The following is a 24,920-nucleotide window of genomic DNA, read 5'->3' on the forward strand; positions in this document are numbered from 1 at the left end:
GCACTGGAACAGGTTGCCCAGAGAAAGAATGAATGCCCCAACCCTGGCAGTGTTCAAAGCCAAGCTGGATGGAGCTCTGAGCAACCTGGTCTAGTGGGAGGTGTTCCTGCCCATGGCAGTGGCAGGTTGGAGTAGATGATCTTTAAGGTCCATTCCAGCCCTAACATTCTGTGACTCAGAAATCCATGTTACATAATGGTTTTGTGCCTCTTGCATTATTGCCCTCACAGCATAACAAGTTCTATCTGATTCCAGACAGATATCAAGCCTACAAACAGAACAAAAGCCCAGAAGTCCCCAGAGAAGACAAACCATATTGTTCCACAAGTGGCATAACCCATAGGTATTCCTTAATGTGGCTTTTAGCTTAAATGTTCTTAAATGTGCAGTACCTTTCACAATCCCATCAACACAGGGCTGAAACAAAAAATAAAAGTGCCATAAGACTGCTCAGAGAAATCACTTGGACTTCTCCCAGGACAGACACCAGGACAATATCTGCAAGACATTCAATTTATCTCATGCACTGTAAGCGAGAGACTTGCACTGAGAGCAGGGCAGCTAATTTGAATTAGGGAAGCAGGACTGTTCAGTTACCCCTCAATATCCTAAGTATTCCAGGGATGGCACAGAATAGATGTTCAAGGACAATAACATGTGATGAAAGAACATTCACAGACAAGGCTGGAACTCTTTTTGCATTCTATGCATTGTTCCATTTTCTTGTCAGGGGTAAAAGGATGCAAGCTGGCCCTCACCTTACTCTGAATTTCTGAATAGAGACACAAATAGCAGTAATACATATATACGCTAAAAATCCACATCCTGATGCTGATTCATACTGAAGCTAGGACAGACAATGACACGTTCTATATAAAACACTTTAAAAGTTTTGAATGAGACATCCAATTCATATTTCTTTTAATAAAAATAGATCTGCTTTATCCACAATTCTAAATTCCTGGAGCTCGTAAGAAATGCAAATTCACCAAAAAAATGTATTATTCACTTTCAGAGTGTGAATGAAGATATTTGCATAGAATCACAATCAAAGAATGGGTAAAGGTTGGAAGGTACCACAGTGAATAATTTAGTCCAACGTCCCTGCTGAACTAGCTGTGCCCTAGAGCACATGGCATAGGATTTTATCCAGACAGTTCTTGAGTGTCTCTAGTTAGGGAGACTCTACAACCTCTCTAGGCAACCTCTTTCAATGCAGTCAATCATACAGTAAAGTTCTTCTTCATGTTCAGTTGAAAATTTCTGTGCATCAGCTTCTGCCTGTTGCTGTATGACCTGTTGGTTGGCACCACTGAGAAGGGCCTGGCTCCATCCTCCAGACCCTGCCTTCAGGTACTAATAAAGCACTGAGGAGGTCTCCTCTCACTCATCTGTTCTTTAGGATGAACAGCCCCAGCTCCCTCAGCCTTTCCTAAGAGAGATGGTGCACTCTCACAGTCATCTTTGCTGCCTTCCTCTGGATCCATTCCAGGAGTTCCACGTCTCTCGTGTACTGAGGAGCCCAGACACAGCACTGCAGATGTGCCTCACCAGGGGCAGGATCACAAGCAGAACAGAACAGAGGGGCAGGAGCACCTCCCTCGACCTGCTGGCAATGCTCTTCTAATGCATCCATTGGTCTTCTTGGTCATAAGGGCACTGCTGGTCATGGACAGCTTGTTGTCCACCAGAACCCCCAGGTCCTTGTCCACAGACCTGCTTGTCCACCAGCCTGTGCTGGTACAGGGGAATATTCCTCTCACATGCAGGACCCTGCACCTGCCTTTGTTGAATTTCAGAAGGTCCCTGTCAGTGTCCTTCTGAAGGGCTGCACCATCCCCGTTTTGTGTCTGCAGGGAACTTGCTGAGGAAGCTCTTCTACCCCTTCATCAAGTCCTTGGTGAATCAAGTTAAACAATACTGGACCAAATATTGACCCTTGGGGGACATCACAAGTGACAGGGCTCCAACAAGACCCTGTGCTGCTGATCATGACCCTCTGGGATCTGCTGTTCAGCCAGTTTTCAACCCACCTCACTGTCCACTCATCCAGGCCACACTTACTGAGTTTGTCTCTCACAACATTCTCCTAAACAGTGCTGAAAGCCTTGCTGAAGTCAATGCAGACAGTACCCACAGCCCTCCCCTCATCCATCCAGGTAGTTGTTTCATTCTAAAAGGCAATCAGGTTGGATAAGCATGATTTAGCCTAAGTGAATCCATGCTGTCTGCTCCTGATCACGTTCTTGCCATCCATGTGGACAGCAATGGCTTCCAGAATGAGGGGCTCCATCGCCTTTCCAGAGACTGAGCTAAGGCTGACTGGCAGTAGCTCCATGGGTCCAGTAGCTCCATGGGTCCTCCATGCCCTTTCTGAAGACTGGGCATGACATTGGTTTCTCACAGTCCTCACAGCCCTTTCCTGATCTCCACGACCTTTCAAGGATGATCATGAGCAGCCTGGCCATGGCACCCTCCGACTCTCTCAGCACTCATGGATGCATCCCACCAGGGCCCATGGAGTTGTGAATGTCAAGTTTGCCTAACTGTTCTCTAACCCAACCCTCCTTGACCAAAGGGAAGTGTTCCTTCCAGCATTCCCTTAACTCTGGTCTCTGGGTCAGAGATTCCTGAGGGCTGATCTTGTCAGTGAAGACTGATACAAAGGAAGTGTTCAGTATCTCTGCCTTCTCTGTGTCCTCTGCAAGCAGGGTCCCTCCTCCACTTAGTAACAGGCCCACATTATCCTTAGTTTTTCTCATCATTGATGTATTTGAAGAAGCCCTTCTTGTTGTCCTTGACATCCTTCGCCAAATTTAATTCCAAATGGACCTTGGCCTTCCTTGTCTCATTTCTACTTACTCTGACAACCTCTCTATATTAATTCCAAGTGGCATGACCCTGCTTCCATCTCCTGTGTATTTCCTGCTTGCGCTTGAGTAATGACTATTCTTTTTTTCATACAAGTTTCTTGCACCCTTTGCCTGATTTTTTGCTTATCAGAATGCATTCCTCAAGGAAACAATCCTTGAATATCAACAAACTCTCTTGGTTTGTGAGAAGCAGGGTCTCCCTTTAAAGCACAGATTGAGAAACACCTATTAATTACTTAAAAATAACTGCTCTAGGAAGTATTTTTATTGCATTCAATTACCAGGCATTAGACTAACTTGGAAGCAAGTTCAACTACTGCCACTCACACGAAAAATTAACCACATCTACTCATTACACAACAGCATTGACTGACATCATGCATCAAGTGAAATACTTTGACACTCCCAACATATAAAAATTTCTTTTCCTATGTGAGCACGCAAGTGTAGCCTAGCAACAGCCAGAGCCAGCACCCTCTTTCACATGCACCTGACCCCAATAAAGCACATCTTTTGTCCCAAGCCCTAACAGGATTTCTTGGCAGAAAGTAGTAAAAGAACAGCACTACCTAGAAAACTATGAACTAGACACAAATATGAACACATTAGAAGATTTTGCAATTTTGGTTTTCAATGTAATCTTCTCTGGTTGCTTAGTGTATATAATCAAAACCCTGTTTAGCTCCAGGAACATCTTCATTGCAAGTCCAGGAATGTGATCCTGCTTTTTGTTTTACTTCCTCCACTCAGGATCCTGAGCTCCATCTCATAGCCACTGCTATGGCAGACCAAGGCTGCACTCAGCTTCCACATCCTCAACCTTCCTTGGTTTTAGGTACGTATGGAAGCAGAATGCACGAATCCACTTTTGCTCCACACACTGCTTGTTCACAGTGTCATTCCAGCCCCCATGAGCACCACTGACCTTACACAAATTATTCCCATCAGCCAGAAAGAGAAGTAAGCTGTCTAGGAACAAACCTGTAAAGCAAAGAAGCTGCTCCCAAGGACCCCATGATCCACATCATTCACAGTTTGGGATGCAGCACTTGGACCAGACTAGTGCCATATGTGCTCCTGGAACACAGCTTCCAGTTTAGCTCTATCCAAAAATGAATCAAATACTCTTAATCTACTCCATTATTCTAGTGCAGTAAGGTGGGATAACCAGAAGAATTAGCTGCAAAAAACATACTCATAAAGCAATTTCCCTGTCCAACATCAGTGCACACACAGCAGCCCATAGGAATTCACACTGCATTTGTTACAAAGGGCCAGTACTACATACTTGGGAGGTGCAAGATGCTCTGCAGGAAACAACTCAAGCCAACATGAACCCAAAGAAATCTCGTCTCAATTTCCATAACGTAGGCATCTGCTCAAAACCCCCAACACACAAAAGGTTTGGTATCACTTCCAAAATGCTTGTTTAAAAGTGACTGAAAGAAGTTATACCAAGTAGTATATTTTAACTGTTTCACGCAAGTGGAATCTGAATTATTTTTATTTTTATGATGTAGAAGTACTTGTTTTTGCAGCACATTTAGGGGACAAATTCAGGTTGGAAATAAGCAGGCACAGTAAGTGGAAGTCAGGTTGAATAAAGATAAATCTTTGGCCACCAGTCCACTGTTTTATTTAGAGAACTAGGCAACATTTTGGCTAATTTACTAATTTATTTTATAGTAATGTAAAGTGCCCTGTCCTCCAGACAGATACGTTGCTTGGGTTCTTTACAGGAAATGCTGCCAAAAAAGGCTTTAAGGCAAATGCTAGTGCATTCTGTGTGCACTCTGACTAGACAAAAAAATGAACATTAATAAACACTTTCCTACCCAAAGCTTAAGGTTAATAGCATACAGTATATATACATGAGGGTTTGTGAGCAGGTTTTTGCTCACACCTATAACATTGGGTTATTAACTGAAAATCAGGTTCTTATTTCCATGTTTAAAGTTCACGTTTTCAAGAGCCGTCACTGTTTACAGGACAGACTTTGCACAACAGATAGATCCAGCATACAGAGTGTTTCTTAAGTTGCACACTTGAATAAAAACATCTATTAAAGCCTAAAAGTCTCAGTCTGGTGGGTTGATACCAGGCGCCCACCAAGTTACCCCATCACTTCCTCCTCAACAGGACTCAGGGAGAAGAAAAGAAGATTTTAAAAAATTATGGGTAATAAAGGCAGCTTAATAAAGCAAAACCAATGACTGTGCATGGAAGCAAAGGAAAATAAAAGTTATTTTCCTCCTTCACATTAGCAGGAAATGTTCAGCCACTTCCCAGGAAGCAGGGCTCCAACATATGTAGAGGTTTCTCCAGAAGACAATTGTTATAGTAACAAATGCCACCCTGCTTCTCCTTTCTCTTAGCTTTTATTGCTGAGCAGACATCACATGGGCTGGAATATCCCTTTGGCCAGTTTGGGACAGCTGCTTCTGGCTGGTCCATCCTGGAGCCAGCTGGCATTGGCCCTGTTGGACATGGAGGAACCTTCTGGCAGCATCTCACAGAAGTCATCCCTATAGCCTCCCACCAGTAGCCAAACCATAAACTCAGTACATTCCAAAAAAAAGCAAGTGGTTGGTTTTATGCAGATATTTTCAGATGAGGAAAATAAGAATGACTAAAAAACCTCACCTAATAAGTATAGTTCTGTTTACTCAGAAGTCAAACCTCTCCTATTTCTGTATACAAACATATCTTTGAGAGGCAGTGGGAAATCCCAATTGCAGGTGTAATGAAGGAGCTTCTGTTCCTTATGACTTGTGCCAGCTGCTCCAAATACCCTGATCCAGTGCCTTGAGGAACAGTCAGTAAACCTACATAGATTAAGAAATGAGTTGGTACTTTACAAAATAAATAGTTGCAGGCCAAAAGGGCAAGAAAAATCCTTGGTCTTCCTCATCCTACTCTTTTCTGCTTTTCCCTGGCATAAGGAAAATAGAAACCAGCTGCATTAATGGTCGCTCTGTATGGGAATTCAATACTGAAACACATTTTTTAAAAACAGTCAAATCTGCAGCCTGGGGCAATTTTGGAAACCTAAGTTAGTCATTTGTAAGCCTACCTCCTCCAGACTTTATGTCAATCCACAAGCATCAGGAAGAGAATCCCAGCTTCTACTAGGAACCTCAGGTCATAAAGATTTTCATTCATTTACTTGCATACCCCAGTTGTAAAATTCCCCAGCTGAAAATGCCACAACATAATAGTTATTTCCTGAGAGCCCAGCTAAAATATATAACACATAAAAAAAAATGTAAAAACCAGCAAGCCAGCAAAGACTGCCACACAAGACTATGTGCCTTTTAGAAACTGGGAAGCTGGATTAAGCACTCAGGAGACATGGATTCCATTCCCAGCTCCAGGTATGCTAGAGACAGTCCCTGCCAATCTTCTTCCACTCAGAGGACATATTCCCCAGACGAAGAGCTTTCTTTTCTTGTGCAGTGCCTCAGCGTTTACAGGGTCTCTGATAACCAACAGAGCAAAGACTATTTCCCTCCTTTCCATACCTGCAGCAGGAATAGGCTGACAAAACCGCAAGCCATCAGTAACCGTAAATAAGAGAGAAAAATACATAATGGAGGCAAATTACATTTGGAAGAAAACATTGAAGGGAAAGGAACAAAGCAGCACTCTTTCATCAGCCGAGACGTCACTTAGTCATGATCTGGAGTGTTCACACCTGCGCCGCTCTGTCACAAACTCCCACAGCTCCGAACCGCGCCGCAGCAGCAGCAGCGCCCCGACACCTCTCCTTCTGCCAAGCCTAAGCAGTGCAACGGGACCGTTTTGTCATTCAAGTTCCCACTTAGTTAATCGCTGTGACACCTTCAAATCTCTGCAGTGTATTTCACACAGAATGCCTGCGCGAAGCAAAGCAGCCCCAGCAGCCCAGCACAAGCTCCTGAGCTGCTGCCCATGTGGGCAGTCCTGCTCCCAGGAGCACTGGGCTTGGCATCCTGTCTTACCTGTGTGCTTGGCCTTACTAACAACCCTGTTCTGGTTGGTTCTGCTCCCCATCATTCCTTTTTTTTGATCTGTGATATCATAAAGGCCTCACTTCAGAGAAATTCGTTGGCACATGCTGCTCTGCCTTGGCTAAGACAGACCCATGCAAGACAGATCTCACAGCCAAGGAAAGGGACTAACAAGGACTAAGGAAGAAATTCTCCATGGACCTTTTAGGTACAAGGTATCTAGAACAAATACACTTTGAAAGCCCTTTGAAGTGCTGATCTCAGTGCCTTCACAGACTTAAAAACCTTTGGAAATGTACCTCTGAACGCTTAGCTGAACAGGGATTTGTCAGTACTTTGCTGAATAGAGATCCAGACTACAGGAGCATAAACGATACAGGATATTTACTTTCTGTTCTTTGAAAAGTTCTGCCCAGTTACCCTTTTTTCACCACCTCAGCAACAGCAATTTATTCATGTTACATCCATGTGAACCTGTTCCATTCAGCTCCTTCTCTGGTACCATGTGTATGGCAAGTGATACAAGGAATGTTTTGTTTTTATGATAAACATTCTCTCTCATTATACATCAATTTCAACTACTTAAACAAAAAAGTTTATACAGCACCTTCCAAAAGCAAATTGGTCCTTTCTTTGAAACACACTGGTACCAGGAAAATACAGCAGCATGACCCTTCAATAAATACAGCTGCACACAGCCGCATGGATTGGTGCCAATAAAACACATGCTTCTGCCTCCATGGAAGTGAAATAACTTCTATACACTGAAAATGGAAGAGGAACAAACAGAAACCAGTGTCAGATCTGTAACTCGTATTTGTGCCTGCATGTGGTTGAACATTGAGAGTTTCCAAGGCAAAACAAGGGGCAGATTTATAAACATATTTTTTTTAATTGCAATACAATTACTGGATTTATGGTTTTCAATCCTGACTGTTCCAGGAGTCCTGGGTAACCCATCCTATTTGGTCAGACATCCTCTTTTGACTCCATAGTATGGAAACTACAGCACTGTCCTGATTCCCAGCTCCTGGTCCTCTGCCACAAACTGTGAACCGCTATCCTACATCCAAATGATCTGGGCAAGCACTGAACCACCCCTCTCACATATCCAGAAGTGGGGTGTTTATCCAAGCCAAACACTATGGCTGTCTCTACACAGCAGCTTGTAACCAAGCTGGTAATGAATCTTTGGCAACTAAGTGCTTAATTTATAGACAGAGCTCTAGTTCATGTTGTTGCAGGGCTAAGCCCTGTACGCAAGCAGCTGACCAGAATTATTTTCTGTCTGTACAGTTAGAACTTTCAGCTCCCATACAACTGTAAAGCATGCTGCTCTGAACGCTATAGCAAGTTATTACCAGCAGCTTAAGTGCAGTGTGTTTCTTCTATCCACTGCAGTACTTGAGTGCTGCCATCAAACCAATTCAGAAAAAAATATAACTCCTATTATTTAGTCCTGAACACAACATACCCACCTTTGCTCATCTTACTTCAACGACTGCTCGAAATCTATAAAATCAGTTAATGCCAGGTCCAGCACTTGTTCTGCCAGACATCCCGCAGCAAAGGACTGAGTAATATCCTGACCACCCCCAAAATTTACCAATACCCACCTCAGGCAGGCTCAAACCCCAGCTTGAGACCAGCAAAATCCTATCTCACCATTTGTGCAAAGAGCATGTAAACAAGTGCTGGAACCAAACAACGCATCCCACTGCTGGTGAATTTATCTATTTAATGACAAAGCACCATTCAGCATAACCAGGTACCAACTCAAAGCCAAGGCAGCAGGAAAGAGCTGCAAGTACAGGTCAGCTGTTTCACCAGCAACAAAAGCTGCAACATGGATACCATCATCTGCAAACCACAGAGATGTCAACCCTAGATGGCTCTAAGATGGAAAGAGAAGAACTACACTACAGCAACAGACATTAATATTTTGGATTTTTTTTCTGCACTAACTCTATGAAAGAAGAGAAGAACTGCACTACAGCAACAGACATTAATATTTTGGATTTTTTTTCTGCACTAACTCTATGAAAGAAAGAATTCAATTATTTTTCTGTACTGCTGATTAACCATCCAAACACAAAATGCTGGCTATTACAAAGCTGTGTTCTTCCCTTGTCTTTCAAAAGATATTAGCTACAGTCCAGATACTTATGTATATAAGTTCTGCCAGGCATGCTTAATGAAAGCTTTACCTTTTATCACTGCATTCTTAAAGGAGAGAATAGTCTGTCTTTTACCTTTCAGCATCATAATGAAAAACTAACTTGTTGCATGTAATTGAAGAATATACAGTGGCTAGCAGAGCCCTATTGAGAGACAGATTATTTATCTACTTGGGTGTGCAAGAGTAAACTTGTCACAACTAAGGTGAAAAAGAAAAAGGTAGCAAAGCTGCTGTGCTAACATTCTCCTCTTCTAGACCTCCACACAGCCCAGTGCAGTAAGAAGTATGGTGTTCAGAAACAGCAATACAGCAAAATCAGGCTGGAGAATTTGCTGGCCTCTGAACAGGAGATAATGGAAATCCAGGGTGCTGCCTCACCACAGCGTGCACCCCACTCCATGGTCAAGGGTGGGCAAGACACATTCTGGGTGGACAGAAGAAGACACAAAGGAAGAAAGAACATGATGAAAGGAACACGGTGCCTATCAAAACAAGAACAAAAAACTGCAGCCACAAACCAAAACAAGTGGTCAGCCAGCTTTCCAGGGACTAGGTGCTGCCTGGAGCCGTGCATGGCCCAGAGTGGTTGACTGGTACATCACAAACACATGTAATGAGTGGAAAGGTTAAGCAAAGCATCCCCTCAGTTCCTCTATTTAGTACAACCTTGGGCTGAACACGATGCTTCACTGCTCATCTCCAGTTCTCAGACTGGGTGTGGAAGAAGGTCGAGGAGAGAGGCCTGATTCTGAACAAGTGACAAACAGCAAGAAAGTGCAAGGAAAAGAGGAACTGGCAAGGTTTCACACTATGCATTGTCTTTCAGCTGTAGATGTTACCAGTGTCCTCTGGCCTTTCCTAAGGAAGTTCCTGTGGTCAAGATTCTGCCTTATCTGAGGTCTCTGGCTGAGTTTGGATAATCATTACCTGCAGTCTGAGATAGAGGCAAGTGCTATGCCACACTGAGGGTCAAATGCCAGCTAAATGTAGCTTGTTGAGCTGCTAACCTTGCCAGCAGCAGGTATGCTTCCTGACTTAAAGGAGATTTAAAGGCCCAACAACAACTTGTCAAGGTATACATGCAAAACAAAAGGCATCTCCCTTCATATCACATTTTTTCCTAGCATAGGACCAGGCTCCGGACTAGGAAAAAAAAAGAGATATAGATCCAACTTGAAACCAGCTTTTAGTAGCTCTACAGAAGTATAAGCAGAGTTTTCTTTAACCCAAGTAGCACCAGAGCTGCAGAAAGTGACATGCACAATGGGCCTCCCATGCACTCCTCTCCAACACTAGGTTTGATTCCATCCAGCCCAGCTTTAGGCACTCATAAATACCCAAGTTAAGCAGATCACCACAGTCAGCTTTTTCTGATAGAAATGGAGAAGAACAGACATCCTCACCATCAAGATGAAATTCATCATCTAGACATTAGCCTCTCTGCACCTTATATTTCAGACCCATCAACTAAGTGGCACGTATTAGGAACAGCTGAACTACACAGGGTCAACTAGACAGGATTAATATTATGCTCCCTTACTTTGCCTGCACTGCTGTTAAATCTGAGTAGCAACACTCAATTTGGATAAAAGTAAATGTACTCCCCAGAGCGACACAGAAATCCATGTTTTAAACTGCTTTGTGGCTCCTTCTGGAAAACAGCAGGATAAACTTTGCTTACAACCCATATCACATGCACAAGGATAAACGTAACCTTCACCCTAATGCCAATTTCCAGCAAAGACAAATTTTTATTTTTTTATAAGAATTGAACTGCAATTTTTCTAAGAAAACAGTGCTTTTTGGAAATAAAAACAATATCACACCAAGGGAAAAGTAACAGGTCAAAGGCATGAATGGGTGACCTTACTGTGATCATTCTACCTAAGAGACTTCAGAACAGCTCCATTCCCTGGCAGAAAGCTCAGAAATGCAGCACTAGTAACCCAGAAACACTGCAGTGACTCACTCCTGTTCAATCAACTCAGATGCTCAGGGGAAACAACAAAGGCATCAAACAGGACAAGGACCAGCCAAGCAGATGCAGTATGGCAACACAGCCTGGACTCGAGCCATAGCTCCTTACACTGAATTGCTGGCACCTCACCTTCTGCCTCACTCCTCTCATCTCATAAAATAAGCCTTCTTATAGCAGAGGTTTGACCTCCTCATGAACATTACTGATAACCATAGGTGTTCTCAGAACACAAACTGATCATGGCATAACAATGACAAAGAAAACAGCATGGGGAGATTTTATGTTCCAACATTCCTGGCCCTAAACACACAGAGAAGTGAGGGAAACATCTCCAGCAATGGAGGAAAACTCAGACAGAGCAGCTGCATAAACCTGAGAAAACAGGAGCAGGCAAGGCTGATCACTGAGAACAGCATGACTAGCATGAAAAGAGAGCACAAACAAGCCCAGAAGGCTAGAGGTCCTTTTGCAAGCAGAAGGCAGCTAGCCCCCTTAAATCGGTATCTGCTCTTGTGCTCTGCTATTGAATTGGCAAAAATAAAATAAGAACAAACAGGCAGGGGACAGAACTAGGACAGCTGCAGCCCCTTCTCTCAGTTGCTCCCAGCTCCAGCTTTCAGTATTTGCCTCTCTTCAGCCCTGCCCATGACCCTTCCCATCAGCTACCCCCAAATAACTCAGATTTGAGGCATTGCTCCACACCACTGTGCAGAGAGAGAGACACTGACACACACACTCAACTTCATCAGTGACACACATAAGCAACAAAAAAATAAGAGAGAAGGCTCCTTCTTCTCCATTCCTCCTCCTGTGTCATTAAAGCATCATTGTTTTCTCTGAAGTTTTTAAAGAGAAAACAGAAATTAAATTAAACGGAAAGGGTGTAAAAAGTGTCTGGTACAAAATACCAAAAGCGCAATGCCTCTTCTCTTCGACAAGCGGTAAAAGTAAACAGCACCTTCTCTGGCAGGGGAAACAGGGCTGTCTTACGTAATCAGGGCATGGAGGGAGAGGAAAGGGTCAGGAAAAACACACACTGCCCACTGTTCAGAGAAGAGCTCCTTTCAGCAGCCATGAGTAAGAAGGCTGCAGAAGTGACAGCTTTGCTACCTCCCTGCCCAGCTGGCTCTCTGACCTGCCTAGAAGCAGTGTCCAAAACCACAGGAAACGCTGGCTTTGCTTCCAACACTGCTGGCTGGTGGCCTTATACACAGGATGACAGAACGCTGCTTTCCTCACAAGTTATGATGGGGCAATTTATTTTCATTGGCATGAGCAGAGGAGAGCCAGTCTGATCCACCCTGCAGCCGCAGGACACTGTGAAAGGCAATTTTATACATATACCTCAAACAGTCATAACACACTGATGTGGTTGTGTTCGAGGGTCCCAGGACGAGAGAAGAGATGAGAATCTTGACTCCATGTTTCAGAAGGCTGATTTATTATGTTATGATATTATATTATAATGCTATACAAAAATTATACTAAAAAGAACAGAGAGAAAGGATCCATCAGAAAGCTAGAAAGGAATGGAAAGGAATAAATAACAAAAGCCTGTGACTCTCAGAGATTCAACACAGCTAGACCATGGTTGGTCTTTAAGTAGAAACAATCCACATGGAGCAATCAAAGATGCACCTGTTGGTAAACAACCTTCAGACCACATTCCTTTTCTTTTCTGAGGCTTCTCAGCTAGAATAGGAGAAAAATTCTAGCAAAGGATTTTCATAAAAACATCATGGTGACACTCATGCACCTCATATGTCATTGCACACACCTGTCTTAGAATGAAACCATTCAGCAGAGACCTCTGCCTTCAGAAGATGAACCGAGCCATCTTCAGAATTTTCAACCTCCCATACTCATCATTCATGTGCTGTTACATCAACTTCAAGCCTGTTTTGACTCCCTTCATGGCTATCATCTTCCCATTCTCTTACATTTCCACAGCAGTCTGCCCTAAAAAGTCACAGAAGGATTTTCCCACCCTGCTGACATCATTTCCTCCTTGTTACACACCCTGTCCAGTCCACGCCACTCAGACAAGCTGCAGGCTGTGTGCTGGGTAGAACATAAAAGATTCATCCCAATCCATCAACCCTGCTGACAAATCAAGCCCAGACTAGTGAGCAACAACTTTCTTTTCATCTGTGGCAACTCAAAGTGTTCAAATCTAGAGCTACCAACACTCACTCTGCTCTCACCACCTGCACACAGGCAGGCACAAAACACACACCAGGCTTTTTGCAGCCTCACTGCCTTCTTCACTTCCCAGTCCCTCAAATTTGTCGTGTCCACTCTGACCTTTCCTTTAAGACTTAACACCCAGTCAGCTTGGCATTTGGATTTCAGAAAACCATTCTCCACAATACTTCCAGCTTTCAGTAAGTCCCTTAGGCACCAGCTCTTCCAAGCTGTGGCACAGAGGCAGGTCCTGTTTGCCACAACATCCATGCAGCTCACCAAATGCTGAGTTCTGTGGTAGAACCATCACACATAAATCCTCACAGACGGCAAATCAATACAAGATGATCCATATCAAGGGAAGGGGGGAAAAAGGGGGAAAACCCAGGGGGGGAAACGGAAAAAAAAATGGGGGGGAACAACAACAACAAAAAAACAAAGTGCAGGGAAGTGGGGAGGGGAAGGCAAGCAAACAACTTAAATGATTGCTAAAACCATCAGTGCATCAGCTGCAATAGCAGCACTTTGGAGAGGATTTTTCTGAGGCTTTTTATTATTACTATTATCTTATCTGCAGAAGGCAAGCCAAGAAAACAGAGAAATAGATGGAACCAAGCCCTGTATCTGAGCAAGCTCTCTAGAAGCAAATACAGACACGTTTCAGGGCTGGCAGAACACTGTGCTGAAATTAAGTGGCGTGGGTTGTGACGGAAACACAATTTTTCAGATCTGGTAATGCATGCCAGTGAATAAAACTTCCATAGGCTGTACAGCAGCACCTAAATATTTGTCCTACTGCTGTTCATCCATAGCTGGCACACATTCAGAGACTACAAAGACAAAGCCAAACCAAAGCTCAGACTGACTTTTCTACCTCTAATTTGCATTGCACTTTTCCCTCCAGGGATCTTTCATGGCTTGGTTTGGATTCCATCCCAGCTCAGTCCCAAACAGAGAGATGTATCAAACAATTTCAACACACTGACACATTTCATTTTGAATTTAAGTATTTGAAATTACTTTGAAAGCACATTCATGACATTTCAATACTCTACTGGGTAACTTTTTAATTCACCCATTTTTCACCTCATGGGTAGAGTGCAGGGCAGTGGGTCTAAACTAAAACCAGAAAACTGCACCAGGACAGAATGCAAGCTCTTTGGGTGCAGTACTGTTTGCCATGGGGAAATTAAAACTTCATTACTAGCTATTCAAAATTTGGTTATACCAAATACTGTTCACCATGAGCAGGACACAGCCATGAGTCAGCAGCAAAAGGAGACTCCATGAGGCAAACAAAGTAGTTCTGACTTTCCCCCCTTCACTGCAGAGGCAGAGAGGGGGACAACTAACTACTAAATGCATTCAGAACATGGAGCAAATATGAAGGACCAGAGCAACTTTGCAACTTAATCAAAAGCCTGTCGAAATAACAAACTATATACCTACAGGGAAATACTATCAGGAGGGGCCATCAAAACCATTTTCCTCACTGTAACAGACAAGTTGGATGGCAGTAAAGGACAGCTGGCTCACCCACAGCAGCACTCCCCTTTCAATTGACTCCCATGCATGGTCACTGGGGCTTCCATTGCCAAAAGCCACAGAGTGCAAAAGCAGTCTGACTTTGGATGAATTCTTGCTAGGACTGAAACCTGCAGAGGTGAATTGGGTGCACAGAGAAAGAACTCTAGCAAGGAAAAGAAAAAAGCCAGAAAACCATGCTTAATAAACTGTAAATACTTCCTTACAAAAAAATCTTGTGTGTTCTTACACTGGCTAAAACAATGGCCCAGAAGTGGTTCTCCTTTCATAATACAGTACAAAAGAACCTGAAACCAATATTGTCTAGCAATGGTTCATCGTGTGTCCCATGAATTAAGGCCCTGGCAATAACCCAGCAGCCACAAGGCTTATGACAGCTTTCTCAGGAACTTATGAGAATTTGACTTCCTTCCAATAAGGCCCTTAGGCTCCCAAAGGAATCCTCAAACAGTTTTTCAAGCCCTAGGAGTCAGGCCAGTGACAGCAAAAAGAGGATACCCAAAAGGCACTGCAATGACAATCACACAGCAGAGCAGGAATGCAGGCAAACAATAAAACTGATGCTAAACAGATCCACAATAAATTGGCCCCAACTATAATTTCAACTGTAGGGCACTGCCAAAATGAAATGGTCATTTACTGACAGAGAAAGCAAAGAAACATAAAACCTCAATAGAACAGTAAGAGATCACAGACAAATTTTAGAAAGCCTAACACTGCATCTAGATGAAGAAAGCTTCTCTTCTACTTCTGAGCAGAACTCTCTGTGTCCTCACCTCTAGCAGGGGACCAGGATGTTCTGGGCAGTTCTCACTTTCTGCTATAGAGGCATTCTCTTATCCATTCTCCAAGTAAGAAATTCTCTTGTGTGTGACAAAGAAGTCCTAGTCATCCCAGAATCCCTTTCCTCCAGATATCCTGAGTCTGTGGCAAAGGCAGAATGCCCAAACAACAGCAGCAGTACAAGCAGAGCCGCTGCAGCACAGCTCCAGCCCACCACCACCACAACTGAATTTAAGAATGCTGGAAATAGGGCACCATACTGGCATTTCTCTACAGCAGCAATAGCTCTTCTGTGCTCCAAAGACTGCTCTTCGATCCATAAAGTGGCTGCACATGTGCTGGGGGAAAAGGCATTCTTTCACCCACATACCACTTTGTTTTGCAGAACGGAAGAAAAAATATATTTGTTCAGCAAGTATTTTAAGAAGAACAATCATTTCTGCTTTAAACTGACCCCACACTGAGGATGTTACTCAACAGAGAAGCAGAAAAACACCTCTCTTTTGCAGAAATGCAAATACATCCAAACACACCTCTGGCCCCATTGCAGACAGTGGCATCCTTTGTGTAACACTGCCCATAGCTACATTACCCACATTGCAGATAAACTGCTGCCCAGCTCAGTTATTACAGAGCTAAACAGAATTTATACACACATTCATCTTCCAAGGCTTCTCAATACCAACAGAAAAACCTATCTTTCAGAGGATACAGGCACTTTCTTAATATTAAGCTTTTTAGCTTCTCTACTGAGAATGGCAAATGTGATAAATGAAGAAAGGAAGCAAAGCACCTTGACAAGGTCATACAGGAGGCTTTTAGGAAAAAGCCATGGCTGGGGGACATCCCAGGATAAAGAACCCATGTCCGTGCTCTCAGCATGTCACTCATCAGGCCAGGTGGGTGAAATATGAAAAGATGTCTTTGTTTATGCCTATTTTGAAGAGAGTAAACTTAAGGAATCAAAATAATTTGGGGGCACCCAAAATATTCAGCATATCCTAAAGGAGAGGAGGGAAATGCCCTACAGATAGCTTTGGGGAGAGAAGAGACGTACACAGTAAAGTACCCTTTTGGATCAGGCTGGATTTTGAGGTTTGAAGGCAAGCTGCAAACAAAACCGCAACCTTGATCTCACAGTTCTTTTTATTTAGGCCAAAAATTAATGCAAAACCCCAAGCAAACCCAGCAGTCCCTGGGCACAGCTCAAGCAGCCTATTGTTCCAGGAGGACTTATCCATCAGCACAGACAGCCCCCTCTGATCAGGTCGCATGATTGAAGGCTGTACTTTATTATTCCCTCACACCACGACCAAGCGAAGCAGCGGCAGCGGTATCAGATCAGGCAGAGGAGCCGCTGCCCTTCAGAGCAGGCTCCTGAGTAAGAGCTCCCTGATGTGCACACGGGTGTGATGGCTGCGCACAGCGGGAACGCCGGAGCAACCACGCCACGGGAGCTGTGACTGACTGAGTTTAAAGAGGCACCGCAACCCAAACCCAGGAAATTCAAAAGTCAAGTTGGTCTCATAGCCTGAATTTATTAGAACTTCTAGACTATTTAACTGGGTAATGGTGCAGCACTCCCAAGCACTATACTGTGGCATTCACATCTTCTGAAAAATCCCTTCACCCAGGATTTTTCTCCTGGGAAGCTGAGAAGCCTCAGAGAAAAAGGAAAACAATTTTTACCTCATTTGCTTCTCCTGTGTTTTGCTCCTTTGGAATGTGGCTGGAGATTGTTTCATTAGTTTCTAGTGTGGATTGTTTTGTCTCATTGGCCAATCAGTGCCAAGCTGTATTGGGACCCTGGAGACAGTCATGAGTTTTTCATTATTATCTTTTTAGCATTCTGTAAGTATCCTTTCTGTATTCTTTAGTACAGTTTAGTTTAATATTCCTTAATATAATATAGTATCATAAAATAATAAATTAGCCTTCTGAGAACATGGAGTCAAATTCATCATTCCTTCCTTCATCGGGGCACCCCGCAAATAGAATGCTATACAAACGCTAAAGAGCGCTGAACTGCTGGGCAGAGGCGAGCAATGATGGAAAACTCAGTGAAAGCAAGCCCCCCACGGCTCAGTCCCAGCTCCTCCATGCTGTGTTCCACCACTGTGCAGCCCTCAGGGCTGCTCTGCAGCAAGCTGAGACCCTCCCTCAGTCCTGGAGCTACCACTCCCCACAGCTTCCCAATGTTCTGCTACACCAGCACCACTGTGTTATGATTAAAATGCTAGAACTGGCTCTTGAATAAAAAAGAAATTCACCTGCAAGCAAAACAACTTCAAAATCCATATTCATAAAAAGTGTTTGAGGAATGTAGAGGCCTCTCTCTTTTACCCATTGAAACAGAACAGTCCTTGGTCTTTCATATAAAACATGCCGCAATTTCTTTCTTTCCTGCAGCGTAGTCGCTGTGCATGTGTCTACCACTGTATTACCTCAATATTTTTGCTCAAAAAAGCACTTCCTTAACAAAAAGGAATTCACTGGCACAAAGCAAACGGTATTACTTCTGCAAAATTTCATTTGAGAAGCCACAGCTAAAGTGCAGGACCCCTACGGTTCCCAGTTCTGCAGTGTGATAGCTTCAGCATCCCTTGTGAGATGAGGCATGTCACCTTAATGCATGCTTAAGGTGAGAGAACAACCAAGCTGATGGGCTTCATCACCCTAAGGACACAGAAAGTGACATACTTAATCTGATGAGAGGCACTAAAGCAGCACCTCTTAATATTTTATGAAACATTTGGCTGTTTTTAATTTTAAAAACAGCAGCTCAATAAACAAAGCAATGGAAGAGTCCCTGTGGATGGCACTATGATAGGTGCACAGCAGCCCACTCTGCTGAGTGATAGCATCGTACCCAATCCATCAAGTCTGTCCTCCTCCCCACATCCATGCTGGAAGGATGTACACTGGGAGATCTCAGGCTCTTCACACTGCCAGGGACTTTTCCAGAAATAGTTGTCTTTCGCCAGAATACAGTGTATAGCAGAGGCAGCTTTAGAAATGGTTGAAGACATCCAGCTTTCATGTAGCACCTTAATCTGGACACAGCAGGCTGACATGCCCAAGCTGACGTTGCTTTAATCAGAAAAAATACATTTTCTCCCCTATTTTCCCAGTTCTGGAACAAGATTACAGACACAGACTGACATGAAACACAAAATGCAAGCATCCCACTTCATTACTACTGCACACTTGCTTTAAGTTTATCTGCTTCCTTAAGCAGCCACTACTGGCCACTGTCAAGAGATAAGGTACTCAGCAAGATGCATCTTTGCTCCTACTTACAGCAATCACTTTCTATTCCCACTCCCATGAAGGCTTGCAAGGTACAAGACCAGCCAGAAGACAAATGGAAGAAAAAGTCCAAGCACCAAGTTTGATTACAGACATAAGCATCCCCCAAAGGACAGCCTTCAGCAGAGCCTGCTCTTTAATCCTGTGCTCCAAATACATCCATCACCACTTATGAGAACCTCAGAGATAAGACTTAAAACTAAGTTAGAACATCTTCCCCCCTGCTCCTTTTCATTGCAATTCAGAAATTCATTGATGCCATGCTAAAGTACTACAAGAGGGATGGCTCCCCACAGTGCTTTGGAGATAAACCCTGATGGGAGGGAGCCTGTGTACAGACCCAGAGAAAAGGGTTCCCAGCCAAAGGCAGGAAGCACATCAGAGGCAAAAGCACATCCATGAGCACAGTGGGAATATGCAGTCCTCCCTCCATGGAAGAACACCACCTTGGGGCTTTTCCCTTCAAGCATTAATAACTGACAAGTCCTGCCCTCACCTCAACTACACAGTCCATTCTTCACTATGCGGGAAAAAAAAAGATTCTGCAAAAATTAAAAGCACTATCCCAAGAAAGGGGATTATTTTGTCATCTGAGGACAGTTACATGGAAGAGTAGAGCTGATGGCAGTCTTGTGATCTTTCTGATTAAAATGCTGCCTCAGGATATTACTCTCCCCCTCCAACATGAAACAGTCAATTAGGCTGTGATATATTCATGTAATAAATACTTTTTCTTATTAAATATGTCAATCCAAGACTGGCAATATTTTTGCCTTGAAGTCACCTTACTAAGAAGAAACATGACAAATAAATCCAGTCTTAAACTAGTTAAATACTGGCATCTGAGGAAAGTAGGGAATAGACAGGTCTATTTTTCAATCCCATCACAGTGCTTTAAAAAAATATAAAATAAAAAAAAGGAGGGGACAGGAGGGCTTCATTTCCATGAAGAGCCATCTTACCCTTTCATTATTAATTTTATATACATATGCATAAATACACACACACAAGTACACTCACCTTTCACCTACTGCAGGTGAAATTTTCATAAAACCTCTACAGGTACAAGAGCATCTTAAAATTAACAGCACAAAAATCTGTTCATGGCCTCTAACACAACAGTGTCAGATGACCATCCTGATGACTCTCAGACCACTCTCTTACACCACATTAAAAAAAAAAAAAAGTCATTATTGAAACAAGAACTGTCTTTGTGGAGCATCTACCCCTAGCCAGAACACCACCTCAGCTCTCACTTGTAAGCACAGCCAGGATCATGGATGGTCCAGCTGTGCTTTTCCACAGCCATGTCCTGCCTGTAAGAGCCACTGGAACAGCCCTTGAAGAGGCAGGGATGGCTCCACAAAACTTAGAAAGTTACAGAATTCCACCACTGCTCACCATCTCCCAGTCTGTCAGCAGGAGCAATCTCTAAACATGCTACAGGGATCCTCGAAGATATCTTTATGAATACCTGGACACCAAGAGTCCTGAGCAGAGAGCACCATCCCAGCATCCCAACTCCTCTTCAGTGAAGCAGAACAAAATCTCTGTCCCACAAAAATAACATAAATAACAACATCTCTGCCTCCTTCTCAAGTAACAGGCAGCAATCTTTACACCTAACACTAGAAGATCTTAAATCATTTTATGGGAAAACATTTGCATTTTTGGATGCATCTACAGGACTTCCTCATATACTCTATTTAGCAGAGACATCTGTTACTCAATACATATATATATTTCATCTAAATCCCACCCTCTGAATCCTTTCCATCAGTTGTCACTAATGAAGCTTTGTGTGCAAAACCAAGCGCATTCTGCCCCCATTAGGAAGCCAATTACAGCAGGAAAAACAAGCAATTAACAAGGTGCAAAATAAACATCTTGCCACCTGCCTTTTAATAGCAACCCCACTTCAAACAAGTCACAGTCTCAGCACAGCTTACAGAATTGGCAACTGATATTATATATGTATTTATGCAGCAGCTGTTCTTCATTGCAACAAATATTACAGGCTTACCAGATAAGGTCAGCATATTTAAAAAAACATATAGCAAGTATTAAAACCTGCTTTGAGGCCCTGAATGATGCTTTTAATGAAATCAGCAGCATCAGGCTTGTGTGGCATTACAGTAGAGCTGCAGTCGCATCCCCAGCTTAGAGAGATTTCTCCTCATTTCTCCTTGCTTAGCAGCTTCAGCATTTGTTTCGCTAAATCCAGGAGCATGAGCAGCTCTTAAACAGTGTGTGGGGCAATGAACAGCACAAAGCTCTACAGAGCAGACAAGCCTTTCCTGCTTCCATCATCCCTGCCTCTCCTCAACCTTCTCCACCTCCCCACCATCACATCACTACACCCAACTGCACTGTGGAGCTGGGGGAAGAAAGTCACTCACTAAAAAAAAACTTAAAATAATCAAGGCAAAAACAAATCTATATTCCATCTCAGTCTTTGCTCCTTAAGCCTTCATGCTTTAGAGGGGAAAGGAAGACTTTCAAAGACACCCTAGCTAGCTCCAGAGGGAGCCTCTTTCCTTCACCTTTTGTGCAACAGGATGAATGACACACTTCTGAGTAGTTAACCAGGACTAGAAAAGCCCAAGAGTACATCTGCAGGATTTAGCAAACTTGGAATGGAAAATGTGCCTGAAAAAAATAACAACCAAGCTTCATCCTGCATGTTTGTTTTTGTATCTTTCCCTCTTGCTCTGACTCTACTGCTATGTAAATTACTTATATACACTAAACTTTCCATGTCACATTTCAGTTCCTGACTAATGTCCTATTTAACCACTCATTTCACGATTCATGTGAGTCTCTTCCTCTTAGGATTCTTCCCTCTCTGGCCTCGTTGGGATCCCAGGAGCAAAACACTGAATAGGGTACTTTTTCCATTGTGCACAGGATTCTGAGTGTTAGCTGGAGATGGAGAGAAAATTGTTAACATTATTTCTCTAAATGACCACAGGGAGCAACAGGGAAGAGAGCTTTTAACTCCAAGCAGGGCCAAAAGGACTACCCACAGCTTTATAGAAGTCTGCATCATAATCAATAGCACTAAAACAATCCGTCAGGGAAAAGTTGTCATAAAAAGTCCTATATTTAAATAACAATTCACTACCCTTGAATACCATTGGCAAGTCAGATCTTGAAAGACCCACATCTTCAGTTCTGGACATTATCTACATGTACACAGAATAAGCAAAGTCAGAAGAAGGGGAACAACAACAGGAGGTGAAAAGTGATGAAAGGTCAAAATTTACCAGACTCATGAGGGTGCACACCTAAACCGGACCTACTGCAAAAAGTAAAAAACACCTTTTAGCTACCAGTTTCTCATGCTACCAGTCCAACTGCAGAGATCTCACAAGTCTCCTCCAGCCCTAATTATAGAGACAAGGTCAGAAAAGACACAATCAGCCAGCATGAGCTGCAGGAGGTCACAGGGTCACTCTAGCTACAGAAGTATTTTAGGAGTAGTTAGTCAGCCAGGTCACTTAACTGACTTCATTTCTGTTTGTTTTTTAAACAAGCAGCAATATTTTCCCTTGCATTTTGTGGATGGGAAAGCAGGAAGCAGGGTCTACTCCTTAACCACCAGCCTAGGATTTCAGCACATATCACTAACAATGCCATGGAGCAGCCATGCCTGGCTGCATTTTACAGATCCACACCCACCAAAAAATGCCAAGAAGGAGCCTCATCCCAACAGCGACAGCGGGTCAGAACACTGTCAGCTTTCAGAAGTTGTTCAGATCACAGGAAGAAGGCGGGTGTATTATCTGCACTGCCTCACAACAAATCCACGTGACAGAAGCTGCTCAAGCTGCTCCAGCTGCACATCAAGAAAGCAGCCCACAGTCCTCAAGCTTTCTTCAACTCGATTAATTCTAGGGCAGTCTCTTCTGCTTAATGCTGATGAGGGCTGCAATGGGTTTTCTGACCAGCAGGCTGCCTGAAGGCCCAAAGAATCAGCAGTTTTGAGGACTGCTGCTTATTGAAGGTGGCAAGAGACCAGAAATGTGGCAAGAACTTACTGTGAGAAAGAGTTGCACTTCTAGTTCTAAGAGCTGGGACTTCAATTCTTGCAATTCTTCTTCAAAGGATGCTTAAAGAGACCCAGTTGTTGAATTCTTTCCGCCCTCTTCAAAAGGATGGCTGAAGAGATCAAATTTCACTAAACACTACCAGCTGAGTGCCATCGGTACCCAGCTCACCTGAACAAGAGTGGGAAGCTGGCAATGCCGCAAATGGCTCAAGCTGCAGTCCTCCTAATCAGCGTGAGCTAACAGCCCATAAAACACTGACTAATTCCCAAATAGTCACATGTGTGCACATTCTCCCACAGCTCTTCTAAACAGATTTCAGCACTTTGGCAAATGGTCAGATTAAGCAGAGGATATATGAAGTTAAGCAGAGAATGTTTTTGGTATGTAGCAGTCTCTCCAGGTCATAGTTCATAAAAATCTTTACAACTTCTGGGATCAAAGGAGCTACAACCATGAAAGACCTATTAGTTCATTAGGTCCATCACCCAGCCAAAGCAGGTTACCCAAAAAGACAGGACAAAGTTAAAGTAATGGTGTGTGAACAAGCCGAGTACATTTCACTTTGAAATAAAGACGCTAAGCAAAGTCAGATATGTGAGCTAGGTCCAAAAGTTACAGTTCAGTTTTGTTTTTAAGAAATAAGCAAGCACGTTTCTACAAGGCAGCTATAAAATGCTAACCTGTATCTAATGCTGTGGCTTAGCTATGAAGCACAGCTCCAGCCCCTCTTTCTCACTCTCAGTTGCAAATTTCCATCTCCAAACACAAATGCCTTTTACCACACAGTTCAGTAAGAAAATTACTTTGGAGCCCTAGTACTGAAAATGCATCAAAGCACAATCTTCAATTTCTCAACTCCCCACCCCCTCCGGCCCCCAAGAAAAGAAAGAAATCAAAGGATAAAAAGGAGAGACACAGTTTTGCTCCCACTGGCCTACAATAACAATAATGATCATAATCTAGAGATCGCAGGAGGTTCATCTACCCTCCATGCCAAGTCAATTTGCTCCATTCACAACTGCGCATAATTATTCCTGGGACTGCAAAAATTACTGTCTTTTCACTAGCAATAGAATTGTAAAAATGCTTTCAACCTCAAGCCCGTATTTATTAAAACAAAACTATTTGTTCTTCTACGGTTCATGTTAGGTCTGGCATTTCTGTGCAGAGGGTCAATAATCCAGTCGTTCAAAAAATAGTCACGAAAGACGTATTAACATAAGCTGTGCATTAAGACACAATTATTTATATGCTTGACATTAATGGCTCTGCGCGGTGCTCTGTATCAACTCACAGATACTTTAGCAGGAAAATAACAACACTTTGGGAGAATTTCTGCTCTCCCAAGGACAATTAGCCTAACGCTAACGCCGAAACGAGAGAGCAATAAGGACTGACAGAGGAATGCTTCATCCCAGAGTCTGCAGAACAGCGATGCCCGTCCCCAAAGTTTGTACCCATCACAGCACGCTTCCCTCCGCTAAGCACACAGAGCCCGTGCCTAATGCCTCCGCAATCCTCAGATTAATGAAACACGAGTAAAGCGGTTTCCAGACGCGTTATGCTCTGCTCAGAGCCGCGGGTGCCCAGCGGGACCGGCCGCGCTGCCCGTCCCCGAGCGGCGGCCGAAAGGCTGCTGCGGGAGCGGGCACGGCCGCGGAGCCGGCGGTACCGGGGCAGCGCGCACCTCGGGCAGCTCAGCCGCGCTCCGGGCACGGCGGGCGGAGCAGCACCGCCAGCTAACGGGACGGCGCACCAGCTGGCCCCGGAGTTCGGAAACTCCGGCAAACCCGCAGCCACCGCAGCGCCCGCAACTTGGCCGGGGCTCGAGTGCCACCGGAGAGACATCGCCGGTCCGGGCTGCGCGGAGCCGCGGGCAGCCCGGCTGCGCCGCCGCCTCCCGCCCGAGGGAGCCGCGGAGCCGCGGGCAAACAGCCCCGAGCCACGCCGCGATGCTGCGCCGACAGGGTCGCGGCACGGCGACAGCGGCGGGTCCCGCCGCCCCCGCTCCCGTGCCGCGGGGGAGCG

At 44.0% G+C, this 24,920-nt stretch overlaps 1 protein-coding gene across 2 annotated transcripts in view; it reads right to left on the reverse strand.

Moving 5' to 3' along the window:
- TSPAN4 (tetraspanin 4) overlaps positions 1–24,920 on the reverse strand; it is a 421,577-nt gene that overhangs the window by 396,325 nt on the left and 332 nt on the right. The gene's annotated exons all lie outside the window — the stretch shown is intronic.

This window comes from Passer montanus, unplaced genomic scaffold (genome assembly GCF_014805655.1).
Source record: "Passer montanus isolate IOZ18808 unplaced genomic scaffold, ASM1480565v1 scaffold65, whole genome shotgun sequence".
In the NCBI taxonomy this organism is placed as follows: Eukaryota; Metazoa; Chordata; class Aves; order Passeriformes; family Passeridae; genus Passer; species Passer montanus.